At 42.3% G+C, this 14549-nt stretch overlaps 1 protein-coding gene and 1 non-coding gene across 5 annotated transcripts in view; both read right to left on the bottom strand.

The window, feature by feature from the left end:
- FHIP1A (FHF complex subunit HOOK interacting protein 1A) overlaps positions 1-14549 on the bottom strand; it is a 362353-nt gene that overhangs the window by 83556 nt on the left and 264248 nt on the right. The window lies entirely within an intron of this gene.
- On the bottom strand, positions 4867-4981 carry LOC143980004 (U5 spliceosomal RNA). The gene has a single exon (XR_013274157.1). It is a non-coding gene; the product is annotated as a U5 spliceosomal RNA (small nuclear RNA).

Raw genomic sequence — 14549 nt, 5'->3', positions numbered from 1 at the left:
TGTTACAATATATTTCTGAATAAACAATCTTCTATTGTTTATTCAGAAATACATTATACAGTGCCTCGAAAAAAGTATTCATACCCCTTGAAATTTTCAACATTTTGTCCTGTTACAACCAAGGAGAGAAACAATCAGAGAAGCAGCCAAGAGGCCCATGATAACTCTGAAGGAGCTGCAGAGATCCACACCTCAGGTGGGAGAATCTGTCCACAGGACAACTATTAGTCGCACACTCTACAAATCTGGCCTTTATGGAAGAGTGGCAAGAAGAAAGCCATTGTTGAAAGAAAGCCATAAAAAGACCTGTTTTCAGTTTGCGAGAAGCCATGTGGGGGACACATCAAACATGTGGAAGAAGGTGCTCTGGTCAGGGGAGACCAAAATTGAACTTTTTGGCCGAAAAGGCAAAACGCTATGTGTGGTGGAAAACTAACACTGCACATCACCCTGAACACACCATGCCCACGGGAAACATGGTGGTGGCAGCATCATGTTGCGGGAATGCTTTTCTTCAGCAGGGACAGGGAAGCTTGTCAGAGTTGATGGGGAAATAGATGAGGCCAAATACAGGGCAATCTTAGAAAAAAAACTGTTAGAATCTGCAAAAGACCTGAGACTGGGGTGGAGGTTCACCTCCCAGCAGGACAACGACCCTAAACATACAGGCAGCGCTACAATGGAATGGTTTAGATCAAAGCATATTCATGTGTTAGAATGGCCCAGTCAAAGTCCAGACCCAAATCCAATTGAGAATCTGTGGCAAGACTTGAAAATTGCTGTTCACAGACGCTCTCCATCCAATCTGACAGATTGAGATATTTTGCAAAGAAGAATGGGCAAAAATGTCACTCTCTAGATGTGGAAAGCTGGTAGAGACATACCCAAAAAGACTTGCAGCTGGAATTGCAGCGAAAGGTGGTTCTACAAAGTATTGACTCAGGGGGGCTGAATACAAATGCACGACACACTTTTCAGATATTTGTTTGTAAAAAAAAAAAATTGAAAACCATTTATCATTTTCCTTTTACTCCACAATTATGTGCCACTTTGTGTTGGTCTATCAAATAAAATCCCAATAGATACATTTACATTTTTGGTTGTAACATGACAAAATGTGGAAAATTTCAAGGGGTGTGAATACTTTTTCAAGTCACTGTAATGGGACTTTTACTTTATACAGATTTCTATGTTGCATGCAATTGCTTTTTATGATTATATGATTGTGTTTATAATTTAATTTATTTATTCACTAGTTATCATAGGTTCAAGCTAGCGCCTCAACACATATTTATATACAGTATATACAAGCATACATATTTATATACCGTATATACTCGAGTATAGGCCGACCCGAATATAAGCCGAGGCCCCCAATTTACCCCCAAAAAACTGGAAAACTTATTGACTCGTGTATAAGCCGAGGGTGAGACATGGCTGTCCATCCCTGTGTGTCCGTCCATCCCTGTGTGTGTGTCCGTCCATCCATCCCTGTGTGTGTGTCCATCCATCCATCCATCCCTGTGTGTGTGTCCGTCCATCCATCCCTGTGTGTGTATCCATCCATCCATCCATCCCTGTGTGTGTGTGTGTGTGTGTGTGTGTATTCATCCATCCATCCATCCCTGTGTGTGTGTGTGTGTGTGTGTGTGTGTATCCATCCATCCCTGTGTGTGTGTGTGTGTGTGTGTGTGTGTATCCATCCATCCATCCATCCCTGTGTGTGTGTGTGTGTGTGTGTGTGTGTGTGTGTGTGTGTGTGTGTGTGTGTGTGTGTGTCCGTGCAGCCTTGTGTGTGTGTCCAGCCTACCTGTGTCCCAAGCCTCCGTCCCGAGCCGCCGTCGTCCCGAGCCTCCTCCGTCCCGTGCCGTGCCTCCTCCGTCCCGTGCCTCCTCCGTCCCGTGCCTCCTCCGTCCCGTGCCTCCTCCGTCCCGTGCCGTGCCTCCTCCGTCCCGTGCCTCCTCCGTCCCGTGCCGTGCCGATGGATCGCCGCTCTTCTCGGCGGCCATTCTACAATTCAAAATTCCGCCTCCGCCTGTGATAGGCGGAACACTCAATTTCCCAGCAGCCTGTGTTCCGCCTATCACGGACATCCTCTCATACTCGTCCGTAGTATGAGAATGAGCAGATGTCCGTGATAGGCGGAACACTGACTGCTGGGAAATTCAGTGTTCCGCCTATCACAGGCGGAGGCGGAGAAGGAGGCGCGGCTTTTGAATTTTAATGTCCGCCGTCTGTCTGCTCGATACGCTGATCGAGCAGTCAGACAGCGGTGACTCGAGTATAAGCCGAGGGGGCACTTTCAGCCTCAAAAAAGAGGCTGAAAATCTCGGCTTATACTCGAGTATATACGGTACATCTTATAAAATATTCAACTAAAATATTACAGTGATTTTAAAGCAACATTTTTTTTTTTAATAACAAAAATGTTATACTTACATGCTCTGTGCAATAGTTTTATACAGAGCAACCCCAATCCTCCTCTTCTCGGGTCCGCCACTGGTGCTTCTGGCTCCTCCCCCCTACCAAATCCCCCCATAGCAATGCTCACTCCTGAGACGGCTTTGTGTGTCCATAGACACAGAGCACGGCTTGGCCCAGCCCCCTGCTTCCTCCTTACTGGCTATGGTTGACACTGACATCAGCGGGAGCCAACAACTTTGGCTGCTGTGCCTGAGCTAATGAGGAGGGAGAGCTCTGCTCCCAAGCACATTGCTGGATTGAGATTGATGGATGATGCAAACTGAGTTCCCCATTTTTACAGAAAGCTCTTGTAAATATACAATACAGCAATGCAAAGCCTAGCAAATGTAGATGTTAAAAAAAAAAAACAGCTATAACCATCAAGTTTTCAAGCTGTAAATTGTAACACTAGATAGATGTAATTCACAGACAAAAGACACACTGGTACAATATTTTTCAGGTGCCGATAGCATTTGTGTACATATATGCTAATAACATTCATTAGTAAGAGAGGTGATAAAAGAAGTGATGCTGCCTTTGCAGTGTGTTAAACTAATTAGAAATAGAACAGGGGACTGCTGCTTAAAAGCAGAATAGTAAATATAGAGTTAATTAGCCTCATTAATTGCTTGTATCTGCTGCAGGATGGCAATAGCCTTATTTCTGCTATGGTACGACAGAATTGTGCTGATAACAAGAACCTGTCCAAATCAACGATAGAATTAAACTCCTCAGCAGAATGTTTTCCGTATATAAGTGCCTCATTGCTTTGCACTGTGATGTTGACAGCTAAAGCTGGTCATACACATGTAGTTTTCTCTTGTTCAGCACATGGGCCGAAAAAGATAAACAGCTTGCTTGGTCAATCCCCTCCCCACTTATTATAAGCAGCGTGAATGGGCGTATCTCTTGCTGCCGATTATTGTATTCTGACAGCCAGCACCTGCAGCTGTCAGAATATCCAAACAGTAACTGCATCTGATTGGCTACTCTCTGTTGAGTTATATAGACCAATGTTGACCATCACATGTGTATCTGTATACAAACAGTACTCCTGGAGTACTAGAACAAGCATGTTTTAATACTTCCCAAGTGTTGGCCTGTCTCCTCCCACTACCACATATGCCCATTGGCTCATCATAATGGGAACTTTTAGGATACAGGACAGGGCTGGCCAGCACTCAACAGCACCTGCAAGTGTTGGCATTGCTGTCAGTACCATAACACTATAGCATATTCTATTAGTGCCTACTACATCCCCCTGATGAAGTCACATGATCCTGTGGCGTACGACATAGAGGAGGGGCCATATGACGTCAAAACACTAGAGAATCAAGTTACCGCAGAATATTCATACAAAGGGATGTATATACATTGAGGTTGGAGAAGTGTATATTGCATAAGCGAGTTCCAGTCTGGTGAGCTATACAGCACCCTTTGCACGTGAGTGTAATTCTTATACAGTTTTAATAATTTAATGTGGTTTTAAAGAGGAAGTAAACTCCCCCACTCTGATGCTTCTTTTCATTTAGTCCATTATAATAAGTAATTATCAAATTATAGCCACTGTAATCCAGCCCAAATCGCATATTACTTACTGCTTAAAGAAACTTTAAAAAACTTGTTTCCAGGGGTTAGGCAGCGCCATCTTAAGTATTGTTTTCTGAGTCCACAGTGGAGTGTATTTCCGCCCTTACATTGAGCACGTCCTGTACTGTTAACCAAGCCTCCTTCTCAATCCAACGTTTCTATAGCAACCCTGCTTTCCTGCTCATAGCTGACTTGTTTTATTTCATAGTATTTACTTATGCCGATTATCTAGTGTTTGCCTGTGTGAGTCTTATCAGCTTCAGCTGATAACACTGCAGTAATGCTGTCTGATGGCCAGGTTTACACTCCATGTGCTGTCACATGGTCACATGGGGTGTAGGAGGAAGCTCTGAGTGATTATGAAGTCTCCTGGGATTTCAGTGTTATGTGCTGTAGGAATTCCTGATAATAGGTAGACAAATACACAGAGTGTGCCGTAACTCATGGGAGACCTGGACATGCTCAGTGACGTCATTCTAAAGAACAAAAAGGACTGCAACAATACTAAGCAAGTAAGGAGATATCTACAAGCAGTGTTCATTCGGGTTTTTTATGTTGATTTACATGGGACAAAGTTGTGGGGGAGAATTTACAACCACTTTAAATAATAAGGCACTATGTGCAGTGGTTTTTCTATTTTTCATACATAGGGATGAATGGAATAAACATTGAGAGTAATATAGGAGAATGTGGGTGGTTACATCGTGTCCCTAGCAGCAAACCCTGAGCTAGTCTAGTCCCCAGAGGTGGGACAAAAGTGCTTTGTGACCAAACTTAGGTGGGTGGTCATACTTTTTTTTTTTTTTTTAACCAAGCCAAGCATTATCCAGGCATCAAAAAATTCTCTGAAACTCATGGTTGTTCCTCTCCACGGAAATCTTTAGTAAAAGGCAAAAGTTATATTCGGTCTGAAGAGAAACCAGATTGTAGGTGGGTGGTCATACTAATAAGGTGAGAGTCCATCTGGTGGAGGGTGTGCACTGTTGCATGCAGTTTTAAGCTTGAAGTGGTAAAGATTTAATGCAGATTCATTAATGAAGATTGTGATATGAATCTGCACAACATTGTGGAATGTACACATGAAGTGAACTCAGGAGATGGTTATGTAGACTGTTCATTACACTGCAGCAAAAACTTTTAGAAGAAAAGAGGTTTAACCTTAAACTACATAGAGGGTTCTTTACTGTAAGAGCAGCAAGGATGTGGAATTCCCTTCCACAGGCGGTGGTCTCAGTGATGGGGCATTGATAGTTTCAAGAAACTATTAGATAAGCACCTTCAACGACCACAACATACAGGGATATACAATGTAATACCTACATATAATCACGCACATAGGTTGGACTTGATGGACTTGTGTCTTTTTTTTTTTCAACCTCACCTACTATGTAATTATGTAACTTGTGACAACACACACATTTTTGGGGGATTTTTATTTTTATCTTTTTTTTCACATTTTGGGGATGGCCCCTTCCTGTTATAACATGACTGTGCACAGGGAAAAAAACAAGGTCCATAAAAACATGGATGAGCAAGTTTGGGGTGGAAGAACTTGACCTGACCTCAACCGATAAAACACCTTTTAGGATGAATTAGAGCAGAAACTGTGAGTCAGGCCTTCTCGTCTACATCAGTGCCTGACCTCACAAATGCGCTTCTGGAAGAATGGTCAAACGTTCCCATAGACACACTCCTAAACCTTGTGGACAGCCTTCCCAGATGAGTTGAAGCTGTTATAGCTGCAAAGGGTGTGCCAACTCAATATTGAACTGTACGAACCAAGACTGGGGTGCCATTAAAGTTCATGTGTGTGCAAAGGCACTTGTCCCAATGCTTGTGGTAATATAGTGTACATTGTTTAACCACTTAAGGACCGCCGCATGTAAATATACGTCGGCACAATGGCACCGACAGGCACAAGCATGTACCGGTGCTTGCCTTCCAGCGGGTGGGGGGTCCGATCGGATCCCCTCCCGCTGGTTGCGGCAGTCCGTTTTGCTTCAGGAGCGATCCGGGATGAGGGGATGGCGGTTGGTTTCTGGCCATAGCCTCTCGATCGCTCCTGGCGAATGAGAAGCTTCCCTTGCCTGTGTAGTGTAAACACAGACAGGGAGGAAGTGATGTCACTCTCCTCGGGGAGGTCTTTTTGACCGGACTGCGAGGAGAGCAAAGATAGTAAGTGCACCAACACTACACTGACATGTAGGTACACATAGGCACACAAATCACCCCCCGATCACCCCCCCCCCCCGATCCCTTCCAGCCCCCCTCCCCTCCCAGTCACAGTGTCACTGATTGCAGTGATCATTAATTTACTGATCACTGCATTTAGTGTCAGTTGTGACAGTAAAAAGTGTCAGGGCAGTTAGTGTTAGTTCCAGGGTAGCCCCCTACACCCCAATAAAGGTTTAACCCCCTGATTGCCCCTAGAGTTAACCCTTTCACCCCCTTTTGCCAGTGTCACTAAGCGATTGTTTTTCTGATCGCTGCATTAGTGTCACTGGTGCCGCTAGGTAGCTAGTTATTTTTTTAGGTTCACCACCAGGTTTTTATAGCATCAGGTACCCCCATATACTACCCAATAAAGGTTTTAACCCCCTGATTGCCCCTAGAGTTAACCCTTTCACCAGCGATCACCGTATAAGTGTCACTGGTGACGCTGGTTAGCCAGTTAGTTATTTAGGTTCCCCGTCAGGTTTTTATATAGCGTCAGGAAACCCCATATACTACCTAATAAAGATTTTAACCCCCTGATTGCCCCTAGTTAACCCTTTCACCAGTGATCTCTGTATAAGTGTTACGGGTGACTCTGGTTAGTTAGTTTGCTTTTTATAGCATCAGGGCACCCACCATTTATTACCCAATAAAGGTTTAACCCCCTGATCACCTGGCGGTGATATCAATTAGGTTTTAGGGTCAGATAGGGTCTGCGTCGCCCCAGGCAGCGCTAGTCTAGTGCCAGTACCGCTAACACCCACGCACAAAGCATACACCTCCCGTAGTGGTATAGTATCTGAACAGATCAATATCTGATCTGATCAGATCTATACTAGTGTCCCCAGCAGTTTAGGGTTCCAAAAAGGCATTGTTAGTGGGTTCAGCCCAGATACCTGCTAGCACCTGCGTTTTGCCCCTCCGCCCAGCCCACCCAAGTGCAGTATCGATCGATCACTGTCACTTACAAAACACTAAACACATAACTGCAGCGTTCGCAGAGTCAGGCCTGATCCCTGTGATCGCTAACAGTTTTTTTTGGTAGCGTTTTATATATTTAAATCCTGAAGGCGTTGCTTGGATTTCGGGGTCCCGTACGCAGCTAGGCTCCCAAAAAGTCCCCCACATGTGGTATCCCTGTACTCAGGAGAACCAGCAGAATTTATTTTGGGGTGTAATTTCACTTATGCCCATAGCATGTGTGAGCAATACAGTATATCATTTAGTGACAACTTTGTGCAAAAAAAAAAAGTTTGTAATATTCCCGCAACTTGTGGCAAAATATAAAATATTTAATGGACTCAACATGCCTCTCAGTAAATAGCTTGGGGTGTCTACATTCCAAAATGGGGTCATTTGGGGGGTTTGTGCTATTTTGGCATTTTATGGCCTTCGAAACTGTGATAGGTAGTGAGGAGTGAAATCAAAAATTTGCACCCTTAGAAATCCTGAAGGCAGTGATTGGTTTTCGGGGTCCCATATGCGGCTAGGCTCCCAAAAAGTCCCACATATGTGGTATCCCCGTACTCAGGAGAAGCAGCAGAATATATTTTGGGGTGCAATTCCACATAAAACTATGGCATGTGTGAGCAATATATTATTTGGTGACAACTTTTTGTAAACTTTTTTTTTTTGTGTCATTATTCAATCACTTGGGACAAAAAAAAATATTCAATGGGCTCAACATGCTACTCAGCAATTTTCTTGGGGTATCTACTTTCCAAAATGGGGTCATTTGGGGGGGTTTGTACTGCCCTGCCATTTTAGCACCTCAAGAAATGAGAGCAGTCATAAATTAAAAGCTGTGTAAATTCCAGAAAATGTACTCTAGTTTGTAGACGCTATAACTTTTGCGAAAACCAATAAATATAGGCTTATTGACATTTTTTTTACTAAAGACATGTGGCTGAATACATTTTGGCCTAAATGTATGACTAAAATTTAGTTTATTCGATTTTTCTTATAACAAAAAGTAGAAAATATCTTTTTTTTTCAAAATGTTCAGTCTTTTTCCTTTTACATCGTAAAAAATAAAAATCACAGAGGCAATCAAATACCATCAAAATAAAGCTCTATTTGTGGGAAGAAAAGGACGCAAATTTCGTTTGGGTACAACATTGCATGACCACGCAATTACCAGTTAAAGCAGTGCAGTGCAAAATTGTAAAAAGACCTCTGGTCCTTAGGCTGACAATTGGTCCGGGGCTGAAGTGGTTAATTACCACAACACTGTTGTGGTATTGATAGGTGTAAAGATCCTATGCAAATTGTAATACTGATGTACAACAACCCATGACAACAAATCACATCATATCTCACTGGTCTGGCTACAGTAATCTGAAATCTGATTGGTAGTTATGGATTACAAATCACTATACCCTTTGACACTCTGAATAAGCACATCCAGTGTTCCAAAAACTGACTATCATTCCTGGAGGACAGAACAATCTAAATGTCAGATTTCAGAGAACATTTGTGAGTAATATGAAGGTAAACTGTAAACACTTATGAGAACACATTAATATTTGAGCATCATGTAGTTAAGCTCTAACAAATCAAAAACCAATATCATTTTATGAAGAAAGTTCTTCGGAAGCATAAACAGGAATATGAAAATATTTAATTGCCAAACTATTTTAGTTTTGTGCAGAATTTTAATAGAATATCCTTTATTATGCCTTTGTAATTCCTGCCAAACAAGCATATTATTGACTGTGTGCAAGTAACATCCACTGTACTGGCAATCTGATTAGTAAAACATAAACAACACCACTGAGGTATACATTTAGAATAGTGACTTCACATTTTATCACAGCGACAGCTCAATAAGACACCACAATGTGCCCCACTGGAATCAGGAATGGCATCAACACGGCACATCATGGCTGCTGACCAGAGACAAATAACAGCAATGAAAAGAGGATGAAGAGGCAAGACTATACAGCATTCTGTAAAAAAATCCACAATCCTTAGCATGTCTTAATGAGAAATTAAATATTCATTTATCATCATGGGTCAAAGTTGCCAATTAAGGCTGTTTCCGAGGCTGTTACTAAGTTTATTGTTCACAAGTTTGACTCTACGATTAAAATGTTCTGCTCTAGACCATTTTAAACATTTCATTATGTTGGTATTTTGTGTATATAAAATCTTTGAGCATATATAGCCCAGGATATGGATATCGGTATAAAAGAGCAGGTAAATTGGGTATCTGGCGCTCCAGGAGGCAATGCCCTTTATTTGTAATAATGTACATTTGATTAGGCAGTCTTTAGGTAAAAACAAAGTTGAACCACGGTAAGGGGGTGATTAAGGCCCCTTTCACACTGGGGCGCTTTGCAGGCGTTACAGCGCTTAAAAGAGCGCCTGCAAAGCGCCCTGAAACAGCCACTGCTATTTCTCCAGTGTGAAAGCCCTCAGGCTTTCACATTGGAGCGGTGCGCTGGCAGGACGGAAAAAAAATTCTTGCAAGCCGCATCTTTGGAGTAGTAAAGGAGCAGTGTATATACCGCTCCTTCACTGCTCCTGCCCATTGAAATCAATGGGGCAGCGCAGCTATACCGCCGGCAAAGTGCCGCTGCAGCAGTGATTTGCAGGCGTTTTTAACCCTTTTTCAGCTGATAGCGGGGGTTAAAACCGCCCCGCTAGCAACCGAAAACCCTGCTAAAATGATGGTAAAGCTAGTGCCGTTTTACCCCAGTGTGAAAGGGGCCTTATAATGAGGCAGCCATCCTCAGAGTGTGTCCAGCAACTTTGCAAAACATATAAAAGAAACAGGGGGGGGGGGGCGCCTCTAAGACTCCTTTCACACTGAGGCACTTTTCAGGCACTTTCACGCTAAAAAAAAGTGCATGAAAAGCTCACGAAAACCTATTTTCATTAAAATCAATGAGTGCTTTCACACTAGAGCAGTGCGCTGGCAGGGTGGTGAAAAAACATCCCTCTCCATTGAAATGAATGAAAAGCTCTTCAAAAGTGTTCAGTGTTACTGGCAGTTTACAAGCACCTGAGTATGAAAGGGGCCTAAGTGTAGTATTAAGGCCCCTTTCACACTGGGGCAGGAGGTGTGTCGGTGGTAAAGTGCCGCTATTTTTAGTGGTGCTTTACCGTCGGATTTGCAGCGCTATTGGGCAGCTAGTGGGGTGGTTTGACCCCCCACTAGCAGCCGAGAAAGGGTTAAAAACCACTGCAAATTGCCTCTGCAGAGGCGCTTTGCCAGCGGTATAGCCGCAGTGCCCCACTGATTTCAATGGGCAGGAGTGGTGGAGGAGTGGTGTATACACCAATCCAAAGATGCGGCTAGCAGGACTTTTTTTACCATCCTGCCAATACACTGCTCCAGTGTGAAAGCCCCTGGGGCTCTCACATTGGAGACACAGCAGCGGCTCTTTCAGGGCTCTTTTTTTATTTTTAGCGCTGTAGCGCCCCAGTGTGAAAGGGGTCTAAAACAGTATTATTTATTGCACAAGAGTAAAAACACTGAGCCCACGTACACACGGTCGGAGATTTTGCCAACCAAATCCGTCGGATTTTGCCCCTCGGATTTAGTCCGACGGATTGTGTCCGAAACTGTTGCATACACACAGTCGGGCCAAGTTGGCGAAAAATCTGATCTTTCAGAACGTGATGACGTAATTTCGTTACGATGGGACTACATTCAGGCTAGTAGCCAATAGCTTTGATGTAGGAATTTGATCTGAGCATGCGTGGCACTTGGTCTGATCAAAATGCTCTACACATGATCGGATTAGGTCCGTCCGTCCCAGTTGGTCGGGAAATATTTCCAACATGTTGGAAATTTGGATCGGACGGAGATTCGGATGGAATCAGTCCGATGCATACCACACACAGTCGGATTATCTGACGACGAGGTCCGATAAGACTCATTCCAACAGATTCTCAGACCGTGTGTACAAGGGCTAAGACCCCTTTCACACTGAGGCGCTTTTCAGGCGCTTTCATGCTAAAAAAAAGTGCCTGAAAAGTCCATGAAAACCTATTTCCCCTCTCTATTGAAATTAATGGAAAGCTCTTCAAAAGCGCCTGAAAAGCTCTTCAAAAGCGCTCAAATGTTTTACTGGCAGTTTAGAAGAGCTTCAGTGTGAAAGGGGCCATATAAGATATAAGTGGGAGTAATGCTCATCATAAGTATGTAGTCCTGGCAGTTCTACTGCATCCCATAGGCTCCTCGCACGAGTCTCCCAGCTACCCGGATCGCGCTAGGAGCTTGTGGAACGCTGTAGAACTGCCAGGACTACTTACTTATGACGAGTATTACTCCCACTTATATCCTGTAATTGTTTTTAATCTTGTGCAATAAATAATACTACACTTAGAGGCGCCCCCCCCCCCTCGTTTCTTTTAAATATAAAAGAGGGATCACCAGATTAAAGATGCCCATATGGAGGTTAATGTAATCCTTCTGAAAATGTTTTTTTTTTTATATTAAATATAGAGATTTGTAAATCAGGAAACAAATGGGCAGAAGATGCCATCAGGTGGAACCATCACATGCAGCACGGAACATAGCATCTCCTAAAAATATGTTTCCTGGCTATCTCGTAGCAGAATTCACTTTGGTGAGATTCCACCCTGAACTCCCATAGGACCACATACCCATAAAATGACATTCCACCCAGCTAGCTCCATTCTCTTTTTGTCATCACTATAAAGCACCATAGAGTCGGGATGAAGAAACCCCCTTACCTGTGCCATAGGTAAATCCATGGCAGTTTTCACCTGTATGAACACTAGTAAGTATGCCCAACTGTACTGCCAATGTCAATTGCCAATGTCGGTCAGTATGTCAGCAAGTAGATTATGAATTAAACCTAGCAGTGCATCACACCTAGTAGTGGTGTATGGTGTTATAGTAATTTGGACATAGGCAGAACACCTTTCCAGGCCAGTGATTCAACAATGAATAATAAGTCCAGTACACATGGGCCGAAATCAGTCAGTACAGTAGATCCCAGCTTGTGTGTACAGGTCCTTGTTTGACGGAAGCCAATCTCATGACCGCTTTCTGTCAAACATGCATGCTGAAAGACCAGTACCCGATCAGCATCTGATCAGCTTTCTCAGCCAATGGCTGCGAGTGCTGACCCGTGTGTTCTGGGCGCGGGGGGGGGGGGGCGGTTAGTCAGCGGGGAGATCACTGTACTTACATCAAATAGTTAGTACAGAGACCTCCTGCTGAGCTGTATGAAAAAAAAACTTACTGTGTGTACCAGGCTTTCGATTCGGAGGCTTTCATTGGATAGTAAAATGTGGTTTCATCTGAAGGTGAATCTGTTTATTTCTCTTCTTAATACCAAGCTGAGAAATTTCTATTTGGCTACCTGAGCTGGCAGCACACTCTACAAGCAGTGTTGCCACTTCCTGAGCATATTTTACAAAAATTTTGCCCGAGACAATCAGTAAAGCAGCAACATGATCATTTCTGATCATTGTCGTATTATTGTATTGAGCCAGTGGAGTTTGGCAAGAGAGTGTTGAAAACTATGAAGGTGGTAAATATTTCTTTCTAGAGACCAACCCAGTTTTGTTTGACTAGATATTCCCCATGTGTATGCTGCCATGAAGTGGAAAACGGTATGGGGTTCTATGGGGGTCTGGCTTATGCATGTGTATGTAGTCATAGAGATACATCAGGAAAGGAAAATTACAGTAAGTATTTGATAACAATTTTCCATTTTTGGCTTTTACCTTTGTCCCCATTTGAGTGATTCCCCATCACTTCCTGTACTGACTGGATTTAAGGGGAACTCTGCCCAACAGAGAGAATAAAAACTTGTTCTATCTAAAACAAAATGAACAGTTTTGGCCAAAACTGAACATTAAAATAGGCCAGGCCTATCTTGACACAAAAGTGTAAAAATCAGCTTTTTTTTTTTTTTTGCTAGAAAATTACTTACAACCCAAAACATTATATGTTTTTTAAGCATTTTTTTTTAAACACAATTTTTGGGGAAATTTTGATAAATCGTAATGCAAAAAATGCAATACAATACCCAATTATTTGGTAAAATATAAAAGATGATGTTATGCTGAGTAAAAAGGTACCCAACATGTCACGCTTTAAAACTGTGCATGCTCATGGAATGGCGCCAAACTGTGGTACCTAAAAAAATCTCCAAAGGTGACTCCTTAAAAGTCTTTACAGGTTACCATTTTTGCTCTCACTATAACATTTGTTGTGAAACCTCACATGTGTGATGCGAACGCCATTTACATATGCGTGTGCAGTCTACATATGCAATTGCCTTTGCGAGCAAGCACATGGGGACAGGGGCGCTTTTAAAATATATATATATATATATATATATATATATATATATATATATATATTATTTTTCTTATTTTAAAAAAAAGTAACTGTCTTTTTATTTATTTATTTTTTTATCAACATTATTGCGATCACAAGGGATGAACAGCATCCCTTGTGATAGCATGAGCATGAGCAGCTACTCTTTACTGAGACATCTGGGATCTATTAAACCCCAGATCTCATCTCTGCCCTCTAAAGATCTGATGAAGCCGAAATTGATTTCATAATTTCATAGTTATTATTTCATTGTTATATTTAATCTGGTTGACAAAAGACACCAGTCCATCCAGTTCATCCAACAGAGAAAAGAGTAAGAAAACCAACATGCAATAGAAAACCTCCATATACAAATAAAATCCAATTAGCTTCAGTGGGGGAAAAAAATTATATTGACCCCCCCAAAAGGCAATATTCCCTGGATCAACTATACCTATAAATATTAGCATTCAGTTATTTTATGTGCATTTAGGAAATAATCCAGGCCTTTTTTTAAAACAATCTACTGAGCTGACCAGAACCAGCTATTGAAGGAGTATATTCCACATTTTCACAGCTCTTACTGTGAAGAAGCCTTTATGTATTTGGAGATTAAATCTCTTTTCCTCCAGAAGTAAAGAGTGCCCCCTGTCCTCTGTGATGAATAACTCAACACCAAGTTTACTATATGGACCACTTATGTATTTATACACATTGATAATATAAATATCCCCTTAATCTCCTTCTCAAGAGAGTGAATAAACTCAGTTCAGCTAATCTTTCCTCATAGCTGAGCTCCTCCATGCCTCTTATCAGTTTGGTTGCCCTTCTCTGCACTCTCCATTCCCCCCATATACTTTTTGAGAACTGGTGCCTAAAACTAAACTGCATATTCCAGATGAGGTCTTACTAATGATTTCTTTAAATCGAAAAACAAACTTTATTAAAAAAAAAAAAAAAAAAGAAGGAAACAGAA

The sequence above is a fragment of the Lithobates pipiens genome, unplaced genomic scaffold (genome assembly GCF_037356315.1).
Source record: "Lithobates pipiens isolate NorthernLeopardFrog02 unplaced genomic scaffold, aLitPip1_a1.2 Scaffold_13, whole genome shotgun sequence".
Taxonomy (NCBI): Eukaryota; Metazoa; Chordata; class Amphibia; order Anura; family Ranidae; genus Lithobates; species Lithobates pipiens.
The sequence above is the reverse complement of the archived record's forward strand: the minus strand, read 5'-3'. Positions and strand labels throughout refer to the sequence as shown.